Source organism: Heptranchias perlo, chromosome 9 (genome assembly GCF_035084215.1).
Source record: "Heptranchias perlo isolate sHepPer1 chromosome 9, sHepPer1.hap1, whole genome shotgun sequence".
NCBI classification, from domain to species: Eukaryota; Metazoa; Chordata; class Chondrichthyes; order Hexanchiformes; family Hexanchidae; genus Heptranchias; species Heptranchias perlo.
The window spans coordinates 65670390-65683021 of NC_090333.1; positions in this window are offsets into that span (position 1 = coordinate 65670390).

The window sequence follows — 12632 nt, forward strand, 5'->3', positions numbered from 1 at the left end:
ATGAGGAAGTGACCAGAATGGTGGATCAGGGTCTTCTGATGGATGCTACTGATCTTGATTTCTAAAACATATTTGGTAAAGTTTTTATAGATGGCATGGGATTCCTGGACTGTTAGCGTGATAGATAGGCAGCCAGTTGGAATCATGTATTGTTATGAAATGATGGTGGGTCCAATTGGGGGCTAGTTTCAAGCAGAATTCCTTAGGACTATGCACTGGGTCCTCATTTTCACTAATGATGTAGAGGAGGACTTAAAGTTAATCGGTCTTAAACTTGCGGATTCAAAAGTGTATGCAATGATTTGAAACAGAGAACAAATGGATAGGTTTCGATATATTGGGTGAACGGGCTAGTGTGTGGCAGATGTCATTTAACATGGACAAGTGTAATGTCACACACCAGGACTGGGAAACTATAAGGATGTGCAGAGGTGCCTGGTAAAAGTAATTGTTGATCACTCATTAAAAAAGTGTGCAAGCACTGTGAGGTGGGGAAAGCAAGTAGGATTGCATAGTTTGGGCCAGAAGTGCAAAACAAAAAGTGCTATGCATGAGGCTTTGATATATGCCCACTTGATATATGAGCCAGGGTCACCTAGTTCTAACCATGATGTGCAGGCTCCCGGCGGGAAACCCACTGTCATTGGGAGCTCACCACGAGGGCGAGTGGGAATTCACAAGCTGAAGCAGCATTTAAAGTACTTCAGCAGGTTAACAGGGAAGGCTTCATACATTGCTCTAGTGAACACTGAGCTGCAGGTTTGTATGGATAGGATGTCTGGAGGTGGAGCCTCAATGCCACGACAACCCAAACTTATTGGGGGTTAATTTTAACTTGTGGCGTAGTGTAAAACAGGGGATATTGGGCCGGCTGCCCGTTATACACCTCTCCTGAATTTCCTTTCCATTGACTTCAATATATCGAGGAAAATTCTACAGCGTGTATAATGGGCGGACATCCAATATTCCCCGTTTTACACAATCGCTAAAAGTTAAAATCACCCCCAATAACTCAGCAGTGAAGAACTCTCATATTAGGCTAATAAGCAATGAAAGAAAGCATCAAGCAGAGTGGAAGGAGGTGGCCATAATGGTCAATGCCTTCCCACTACCCCCTGGATGACGGTCAGTGTCACCTCTCCCACCCTTTGTATAACTGCCTCATGGCAGTGGGCCTCTCCCAAACTGGCAGAGATCACTTACGAACATACAAATTAAGAGCAGGAGTAGACGATTCGGCCCCTCGAGCCTGCTCTGCCATTTGATAAGATCATGGCTGATCTGATTGTGACCTCAACCCTACTTTCCCATCTACCTTTGACTCCCTCGTTAATCAGGAATCTATCTAACTTAGCCTTAAAAATATTCAATGACCCTGCCTCCACCACTCTCTGGGGAAGGGAGTGCCACAGACTCACGAGCCTCTGAGAGAAAACATTTCTCCTCATCTCAGTCTTAAATGGGAGACCCCTTATTTTTAAACTGTGTCCCTTAGTTCTAGTCTCTCCCACAAGGGGAAACAACCTCTCAGCATCTACCCCTTCAAGTCCTCTCAGGATCGTAAATGTTTCAAAAAGATCACCTCTCATTCTTCTGAACTCCAGTGTATACAGGCCCAACCTTTCCTCATAAGATAACCCCCTCATCTCAGAAATCAGTCAAGTGAACCTTCTCTGAACTGCCTCTAAAGCAATTATGTCCTTTCTCAAGTAAGGAGACCAAAACTGCACACAGTATTCTAGATGTGGTCTCACCAATGCCCTGTACAACTGTAGCAAAACATCTCTACTTTTATATTCCATTCCCCTTGCAATAAATGGCAACATTCCATTTGCCTTCCTAATCACTTGCTGTACCTGCATACTAACTTTTTGTGATTCATGTACTAGGACACCCAGATCCCTCTGTACCTCAGAGTTCTGCAATCTCTTTCCATTTAAATAATATACTGCTTTTCTATTCCACCTGCCAAAGTGGACAAGTTCACATTTTCCCACATACTCCATCTGCCAAATTTTTGCCCACCCATTTAACCTGTCTATATCCCTTTGTAGACTCCTTATGTTCTCATCTAGATCATTATTAAACTGCTGCTTCAACCTTTATCATTCATTCATTGTTGGCGCATTAAGCACTAATGATAGTAGCGTAGTGCTTCTGTTCAGTGGGAGCCTCTCAGTCATCATCTGTTTGTCGATGCCTCTTGGAAGACTATCCAACTTCATAGTAACCTCATTGTGAATAGAAATCCCCGTACATCAATAACATGCCCCTTCACCGCTCACCCACCCCCTCGCCTGCCCCTTCACCGCTCACCCACCCCCTCGCCTGCCCCTTCACCCGCCCCCTCGCCTGCCCCTTGCCACACACCCCCTCACCCCTTGCCACGCCCACCCCCTCACCCCTTGCCACACACCAGCCCCCTCAGAGTTTCATCTCATCACCTCCACCAGCAAGAGAAAAACCTGCACGGAAAAGATTGAAGTGAAAAGTAGTTTAATAGCAGCTGGGCAAAGTTGAATGCTGAACGGGAGACTGAGGTTTATTCACAGAAACTCCACACTGAAGCAGGAGAAGAAAAGGCAAACTATGCTTTAAAAGGTGAGTAAATCAACAAGAAGGGTTAACCCTTTCACACTGAGACGATCAAAGACGGGCACCTCAGCACCTCACTCTACCGCAAGCCCACGGACAACCTCACGATGCTCCACTTTTCCAGCTTCCACCCTAACCACGTCAAAGAGGCCATCCCCTATGGACAGGCCCTGCGAATACACAGGGTCTGCTCAGACAAGGAGGAACGCGATGGACACCTACAGACGCTGAAAGACGCCCTAGTAAGAACGGGATATGACGCTCGACTCATCGATCGACAGTTCCGACGGGCCACAGCAAAAAATCGCATAGACCTCCTCAGGAGACTAACACGGGACGCAACCAACAGAGTACCCTTTGTCGTCCAGTACTTCCCCGGAGCGGAGAAACTACGCCATGTTCTCCGCAGCCTTCAACATGTCATCAATGAGGACAAACACCTCGCTATGGCCATCCCCACACCTCCACTACTCGCCTTTAAACAGCCACCCAACCTCAAACAGACCATTGTTCGCAGCAAATTACCTAGCTTTCAAGAGAACAGCGTCCACGACGCCACACAACCCTGCCACGGTAACCTCTGCAAGACATGCCAGATCATCGACACAGATACCACCATCACACGAGAGGACACCACCCACCAGGTGCATGGTTCATACTCCTGTGACTCGGCCAACGTTGTCTACCTCATACGTTGCAGGAAAGGATGCCCCAGAGCATGGTACATTGGCGAGACCATGCAGACGCTGCGACAACGGATGAACGGACACCGCGCAACAATCGCCAAACAGGAGGGTTCCCTCCCAGTCGGGGAACACTTCAGCAGTCATGGACATTCATCCACCGACCTTCGGGTAAGCGTACTCCAAGGCGGCCTTCGAGACACACGACAACGCAAAATCGTCGAGCAGAAATTGATAGCCAAGTTCCGCACCCATGAGGACGGCCTCAACCGGGATCTTGGGTTCATGTCACGCTACACGTTACCCCACCAGCGAACAAATGTTATCTGTTTTTAATATAACGGGTCAGTTGCTGTCTTTTCTATGTTTCTACCTCTCTATCTCGGTTTTTTTTTTTTTGTTTGTTGTTTTTTTTTGGTGATTTGTATATTCTGTGAGACCTGGCAGGTAACACCTGTCTGTCTGCACACTGATTGCCTTGGCAACGGGCAGTTGAAAAAACTGTCTGTAATCACCAAGCATTGTTCTGTGAATTATAAATGCGATTTCATTTCGAGGATTTCATTTTCACATTTTCACCTGACGAAGGAGGAAGCCTCCGTAAGCTTGTGAATTTAAAATAAAATTGCTGGACTATAACTTGGTGTTGTAAAATTGTTTACACTGTGACTGAGGCAGAGCAGGCCATCTAGTTGCTGACTATTCTCGGGGGAGGCACTGTGTTTCATCACATCTAAACAAAGACTCGTTAGTGTTATCTAATCCCGTACCAGCCTTTCAGTTCAATATTAAAGAACAATCAGATAAACACACAAGAAAAACAGCCACAACATTGAAAAATATGGAACATGGCAACAAACCAGATCAGAGGAGGAACTCACAGTACCTCTGTCTTCTATAGGCATGTAAACAGTAAACAGGTAGAAAGAAGAAGGGTGAGGCCAATCAGGGACAAAAAAGATCTAGTCATGGAGACAGAGGTACTAAATGAGAACTTTGTATCTGTCTTTACCAAGGAAGAAGATGCTGTCAGAGTCTCAGTAAAGGAGGGTGTAGTTGAGATACTGGATGGACTAAAAATTGATAAAGAGGAGGTACTTGAAAGGCGAGCTGCACTTAAAGTAGATAAATCACCTGGTCCAGATGGGAGACATCCTAGGTTGCTGAGGGAAGTAAGGGTGGAAATTACGGTGGTACTGACCATAATCTTTCAAACATCCGAGATACGGGGGTGGTGCCAGAGGACTGGAGAATTGCAAATATTACACCCTTGTTCAAAAACGGATGTGAGGAACAACCCAGCAACTACAGGCCAGTCAGTTTAACCTTGGTGGTGGGGAAACTCTCAGACATGATAATCTGGGACAGAATTGCAGTCACTTGAACAAGTGTGGATTGATTAGGGAAAGCCAGCACGGATTTGTTAAAGGCAAATCATGTTTAACTAACTTGATTGAGTTTTTTGATGAAGCAACAGAGAAGGTCGATGAGGGTAATACGGTTGATGTGATGTATATGGACTTTCGAAAGGCATTTGATAAAGTGCCGCATGATAGGCTTGTCAGCAAGCCTATCAGATTGAAGCCCATGGAATAAAGGGGGCAATAGCAGCATGGAAACAAAATTGACTGAGTAACAGGAAACAGAGAGTAGTGGTGAACAGTTGTTTTTCGGACTGGAGGGAGATGTACAGTGGTGTTTCCCAGGGGTCGGTGCTGGGACCACTGCTTTTCTTGATATATGTTAATGACTTGGGTGTACAGGGCACAATTTCAAATTTTGCAGATGACACAAAACTTGGAAGTGTAGTAAACAGTGAGGATAGTAATAGACTTCAAGAGGATATAAACACGTGGCAGATGAAATTTAACGCAGAAGAATGCAAAGTGATACAATTCAGTAGAAAGAACGAGGAGAGGCAATATAAACTAAAGTGTACAATTCTAAAAGGGGTACAGGAACAGAGAGATCTGGGGGTATATGTGCACAAATCTTTGAAGGTGGCAGGGCAGTTTGAGTTAAAAAAGCATACAGGATCCTGGGCTTTATAAATAGAGGCATACAGTACAAAAGCAAGGAAGTCATGATGAACCTTTATAAAACACTGGTTCGACCACAACTGGAGTATTGTGTCCAGTTCTGGGCACCGCACTTTAGGAAAGACGTGAAGGTCTTAGCGAGGGTGCAGAAAAGATTTACTAGAATGGTTCCAGGGGGCATAGATTTAAAGTAATTGGTAGAAGGATTAGAGGGGAACTGAGGAAAATGTTTTCACCCAGAGGCGGAAGGGGCCTGGAACTCACTACCTGAAAGGGTGGTAGAGGCAGAAACCCTCATCACATTTAAAAAGTGCTTGGATATGCACCTGAAGTGCCGTGACTTACAAGGCTACGGACCAAGTGCTGGAAGGTGGGATTTAGGCTGGGTAGCTCTTTCTCGACCGGCGCAGGCATGATAGGCCGAATGGCCTCCTTCGGTACCATAAAATTTTCTATGTTTCTAACAGGGTCAGTCCTGCTGCTTCGTCCTTCTGAACAGGAGGGGGGAGCTGGGGCAGGTCAAAGAAATTTCAGGTGCTGGGAGATTGACAGTAATTTGGTTCAGTATTGTGCAGGCCTCAGTAAGGATATATATTTTTAATAAACTCGCTACCAAACTCCAGAAACCTCAGTTACACCAATATCAGGTGACTTTGGGCCTAAATTCCACAGCGTTAATCTATGCCTGCGCGCCATTTGGGTAAATCCAGGAAAATTGCGTCAGCTGGTCTTTTGTTGGTGGGGGGGGGGGGATGCGGAGCAATGAAACTGAGCTGCAGAGGGGTCTCAGATGAAGGGAGATGATTCAGGCCTAGCCATGATTCGGTGTAAAATTGGCAATCCAAAGTGAGGTATGTCCATCCAAGGGAATTCGGAGCATGTAGTGTCAGCACCAAACAATGCAAAGTCACACATAACAGGAACAATTTCAAAGTAAAGCACCTTTTGCCCTGCCCTTACAATGTGTAACATCCCACTTTCCACCCTAATGGTTATCCGTAGGAGATTTCCAATTTAATGCAGAATTGTGCTGTGTGTGTGTGTGTGTGTGTGTGTGTGTGTGTGTGAATATGTGTGCATGAGCATTTATATGTGCGTGCAAGCGTATATGTGCGTGAGTACGAGTGAGGGTGTGTTATATGCATTTGTGTGTAGGCCCATGTCCATTAATTGGGTTGAGGCTGTCCAAATATATACAAAGAACTTTTATAGTTATATTAGGAAAAAAGAGGGTGGTCAGGAGCAGTGTTGGCCCCTTAAAAACTGAAAGTGGGGATATTGTCATTGACAATGGGGAAATGGTGGATATGTTGAACAATTATGTTGCGTCAGTATTTACAGTAGAAAAAGAGGATAGCATGCCAGAAATCCCAAGAAAACTAATATTGAATCGGGGACAGGGACTCAATAAAATTAACATAAGTATAGCAACAGTAATGAAGAAAATAATAGCACTAAAGAGTGACAAATCCCCAGGACCAGATGGTTTCCATCCTAGGGTTTTAAAAGGAAGTAGGTGAGCACATTGCAGATGCCCTAACTATAATCTTTCAAAGTTCTCTAGATGCAGGAACTGTCCCTCTAGATTGGAAAATTGCACATGTCACTTCGCTTTTTAAGAAAGGAGAGAGATGGAAACCAGGGAATTATAGACCAGTTAGCCTAACATCTGTTGTGGGGAAGACGCTGGAGTCTATAACTAAGGATAGGGTGACTGAACATCGAGAATTTTCAGTTAATGAGAGAGCCAGCATGGATTTGTGAAAGGTAGGTCGTGCCTGACAAACCTGACTGAATTTTTTGAAGAGGTGACTAAAGTAGTGGACAGGGGAATGTCAATGGATGTTATTTATATGGACTTCCAGAAGGCATTTGATAAGGTCCCATAGGCTCGAAGGGCTGATTGGCCTACTCCTGCTCCTATTTCTTATAAGAGATTGTTAGCTAAGATACAAGCCCATAGAATCGAGGGAAAAGTATGGACTTGGTTAGGAAGTTGGCTGAGCGAAAGAGAGTAGGGATAATGGGTAGGTACTCACATTGGCAGGATGTGACTAGTGAAGTCCCACAGGGATCTGTCTTGGGGCCTCAATTATTCACAATATTTATTAACGACTTCGATGAAGGCATAGAAAGTCTCATATCTAAGTTTGCCGATGACACAAAGATTGGTGGCACTGTAAGCAGTGTATATGAAAACATAAAATTACAAAGCGATATTGATAGATTAGGTGAATGGGCAAAATTGTGGCAAATGGAATTCAATGCTGACAAATGTGAGGTCATCCATGTTAGATCAAAAAAGGACAGAACAGGGTACTTTCTAAATGGTAAAAAGTTAAAAACAGTGGATGTCCAAAGGGACTTCAGTGTACAGGTACATAGATCATTGAAGTGTCATGAACAAGTGCAGAAAATAATCAATAAAGCTAAAGGAATGCTGGCTTTTATATCTAGAGGACTAGAGTACAAGGGGGCAGAAGTTATGCTGCAGCCATACAAAACCCTGGTTAGACTGCACCTGGAGTACTGTGAGCAGTTCTGGGCACCGCACCTTCGGAAGGACATATTGGCCTCTGAGGGAGTGCAGCATAGGTTTACTGGAATGATACCCGGACTTCAAGGGTTAAGTTACGAGGAGAGATTACACAAATTGGGGTTGTATTCTCTAGAGTTTAGTAGGTTAAGGGGTGATCTGATCAAAGTTTAAAAGATATTAAGGGGAACAGATAGGATGGATAGAGAGAAACTATTTCCGCTGGTTGGGGATTCTAGGAATAGGGGGCACAGTCTAAAAATTAGAGCCAGACCTTTCAGGAGTGAGATTAGAAAACATTTCTATACACAAAGGGTGGTAGAAGTTTGGAACTCTCTTCCGCAAACGGCAATTGATACTAGCTCAATTGCTAAATTTAAATCTGAGATAGATAGCTTTTCGGCAACCAAAGGTATTAAGGGATATGGGCCAAAGGCAGGTATATGGAGTTAGATCACAGATCAGCCATGATCTTATCAAATGGCGGAGCAAGCACGAGGGGCTGAATGGCCTACCCCTGTTCCTATGTATCCGTCTTACAGCCAGCAGATGGGAACAACTTTAAACCTAGGTGGGTGAAGGAATGTGTGCTCCTCAGACCTGCACTCTTTATTTGAAGATTTTAATATCATTGTTTATATATTTTTTAAATTGAATCACAGACTACAAAAAGTGTTTCCATAGGCAGGTATTCAACCCACCATTAGCATCACCAAATGCAGTAAAATGCTCCAAATGATGATGATTTATGATGACATCTTTATTATAATCCTAAACTTCAATATTTATTTTTTTAATTACCATTTTATACATCAATTCTGTCTTGCAGGAATGTATAGGGAAGAATATCCAATATATAGGAAATTCTTCACCATCTGTAGTTTCTAAGAAGGGAGGGCAGCAGCTGAGAACTCTCAATCCCTCTGCCTCCCTCTTTAAAAACCCATTTCTTTGTCTAAGCCTTAAGTCACCCTTTCTAATTTCTTCCTTCTTGGCTTGATATCTGTTTTCCTGACACCTAATTGAGAGAGACCTTGGAGTGTTTCTTCACATTAAAAAGGTGCTGCATAAATACAAATTGTTGCTGGAGACAATTTTGCCATGATTTCAGCCACAAAATCGAGTCACTTCCCCACAAGGCAATATATGGGCAAGCCAATCTAAACCACATATTATTGACTTGAAGAAAATTCTGATATTTTTCAAATCAATCCAAAATGGACCAATTTAGGTCTCACCTTTCAGTTACATGGCAGAAAATATGGGATCGGGATAGGTGCCCTCTCTTTACAAAGGGAGGATGTAACTTTTCCAACAGGGAATAGAGGTGCTTACACTGGAACCTCCCAAATCCACGACCCCTACCACCTAGAAGGACAAGGGCAGCAGGCACATGGGAACAACACCACCTGCACGTTCCCCTCCAAGGCACACACCATCCCGACTTGGAAATATATCGCCGTTCCTTCATCGTCGCTGGGTCAAAATCCTGGAACTCCCTTCCTAACAGCACTGTGTGAGAACCTTCACCACACGGACTGCAGCGGTTCAAGGCGGCGGCTCACCACCACCTTCTCAAGGGCAATTAGGGATGGGCAATAAATGCTGGCCTTGCCAGCAATGCCCACATCCCATGAACAAATAAAAAAAATATAGGGGGTGATTTTAGGGGGCAATTGCGGGTGTGTTGGGGCTCCGAAAAATCGCAGAAATCTCGTTCTGGTTCGGAAGCTGGCTCCAACCCACCGACTTCCGAGTTTCCCAGTGGCCCACCTGTGTGCGCACGGGCAACCCGAAAACCTAAGTCCCGCCGGCAATTAATGCCGGCGGAATGACAGTTAAAGAGCCAAATGTACCTCATTGAGGTACTTAAGGCACTTTACCTGTGACAGAGTAAGTTAACTTACCTGGGCGGCTTGCCCACCACTTCTGATTCACGCCTGGTGAAACCAGATGTGAAGGGCCAGATCAGGGAACAAGAAACTAAAGACGGAAGTGAAAACACAAAACGAACCTAACTTTGCACCCTGCTCCGATGTCCGATGTCTCTCTCTCCGATGTCCCCCTTCTCTCCCCTGATGTCCCCAGCTTCACCACCACCCCCCCGATATCCCCCTCTTCACCCCCCCAATCTCCCCCCCCCCCCCCCCGCCCCCCCCCCCCGCTTATCTTCACCTCTCTCCCCTTCCCCACCCCCACACCCCGGTCTTCCAGTCCAGCGCTGGATGGTGTCTCGCTCTGTCTTTCTCGCCCCCCCCCACCCCAACCTCCTCGCATTGCAGCTCCGGATGGCAGCCAGCCTGCCAATCAGGCTAGCTGCCGGGCGCGAAACCCAGAGAGGACGTTAATCGTCAGTAATCAACATGTGATTGTGCCAGAAAGGGTAAGTTTTGTTCATGCGGGTTTGTCACGCGCACCTTCTCCCCCTCCCACTGCCAACCTGCCACCATTGCAAAATTGAGCCCATCGAGTTGTGTTGATGTTGGGAGGTGGAAACACAGTCTTGATGTAAAAAGCATACATGATGGAGCAGGAGCAACATTCAGGTGAATATAACTTCTATAGTGCTGTCCACTTCTGCACAACGTACACAGAGTTAGTCTGACTGAAATAGTTACATTAAACAAGGCAGGCAGGGTCACAGCTATCTATGATTGGCAGGCCATCCTTTTTCTATCCCGTGCCTGGGAAGAGACGTATATGACAATGTTATCCTGGTATGGTTATCAGAAGGGTTTTCAATAATGGTACACTGTCTAGTTACGGTAACTTCAGTTATATACCTTTTGAAACTTCAGTACAAACCAAAAAACATCAATATGTTAATAATATTTGACTGGCCGACAAGGCTTCAATTTTAATGAAAACTTTTCCTGGTTAGATCCTGTCCACCATTTAAAAAGAAGTCATATTTTGGAGCTGTAGAACATATTTAAAAAAAAGGCTTTGATCAAAAATCCAAGGGGGTTAAAAGGTGATTTGTAGTGTACCAAGGCAGAAAAGGTTTTCATTCTAGCAGATTTTTATCTTGATGGAAACAAGTTTTAAGATTAACTTGAAGGACTGATAATAATGCCACATAAATGGTTTGAATCTTATGATTCATTGCAGAGCCAGAGACATTGCCTAGTGACTGGTCTTTATCTCCGATTAAAATGAGCTAAGGATTACTTTAATGCATTTGTTCTACTTTAGCCTCTAAATCCTGTTGTTGAAGCAGAATCCATAAATTCTTTTAAAAGGGAATTAAATAGCTGCTTGATAAAGGGTATGGGGAGAGAGCAAGGGAACAGGACTGGACTAGTTGGCTCATGTGGAGAAAAACAACAGCAGAGATTTGATGGGCCGAATGGCCTGTCTGTGTTGCAACAGTCTATGAATTGACCACCGTGAAATGCCATTAGCAAATTCAGAAAAGATCGCTAGGGTCAGAGCATTCTACGCCATGACTGCTGGAATCTCAATAACAGATTCCTGATACAGCAATTGGACAAATTATTTTAACCTCCCTTTCTTTAAATGGGACTCCTTATCCAGTATTTTATAACCATTTTATTGAGTTTCAAACGGTCCAAGTTTTTTGGCCATAAGCTCTTGTCTGTCTTACAAGCCAAGTTTGTATCAGCTTTGAGCTTACTTTACTGCACGCTCCCACTCAGTTATGAATGCTAATAGTTGGCATGTGTTAAAAATCAGTTGCATAATTCTGCCTTGGTATGTGAATTAAATATGTTTATTAATCTTAAAGACCACCATTGTTTTGAACATTTCAAATACTAAGTTAATTCTACAATGAGCCTCAAATACATTAAATGATTTTAAAGAGCCATAAAACTAAAACTGCACATTTGAAAAACATTCGAGAGATTCTTGCACTTTCTGCAGCAGATGTCAAGATCAGAGTTGTACATTTTGTTTATTTATGATGCTGACCTCCACTCTTTTCCCGGTTCCAGCTCCTGTGATTTGTAGCAACTAATGACAGACAAAAGGATAGTGCCATCTATAAACAAACACATGGCTCAACATCACATTCCAAAATCAAACAATGGAAGTGTAAAAATGAATGTGAAGAATTGCAGCTCAGAAGGCTCATCATTGTCCAAAAAGGCATCTTTCAAGACAACTTATCGGGCGCTAAATTGGGCCGTGTAGCGCCCGTTGTTTCGGCGCTACACGGCCCCTCCGACATCCAAGATGGCGTCTTGGATGCGCACACACATTTCCTGCGTGACGTGCGCCAGACGCCATCTTGGTATGGGAGTTAGCACATGAGCTAACCCCGAACACTGGAAGTGTGTAAAGTAGGGAGAAAATGGCTGCAATCAGTGTGCAACGCTGATTTAAAGTGATACACACAATTTTGGACCTTAATGTTCAACTCAACGCATAGTCTTATCCTGGACCATCTAAACGTTTCTAATAGTGCCTCAAGGACCCCCCACCGGCACTATTTATAGGACCATGCAGGTGTTGCAGGTTCGTTGCTGGATTATTGCTTCTGGCTGCTGGAGGAGTAGGAAGTGTTTTTTGAAGCTCCCTATTCTTATTCAGAGTTCCTACACTACTTTTGAGAGTGCTTTGGCAGGTATTGCCTTACGGGTCAGAAAGTTACAACCCTGGTGGAACAACATTCCTGCCAACCATGGGCGGTCTGCTAGGGCTCCCATTGGGCATTGAGCATAACTGGGCGCATGCAGAGAGGCCACGCCAAGCGGGTCAAGCTGCGAGGAAACGGAGGACGAGGAGGCGCAGGGCACTGAGCAGGAGACCATACCC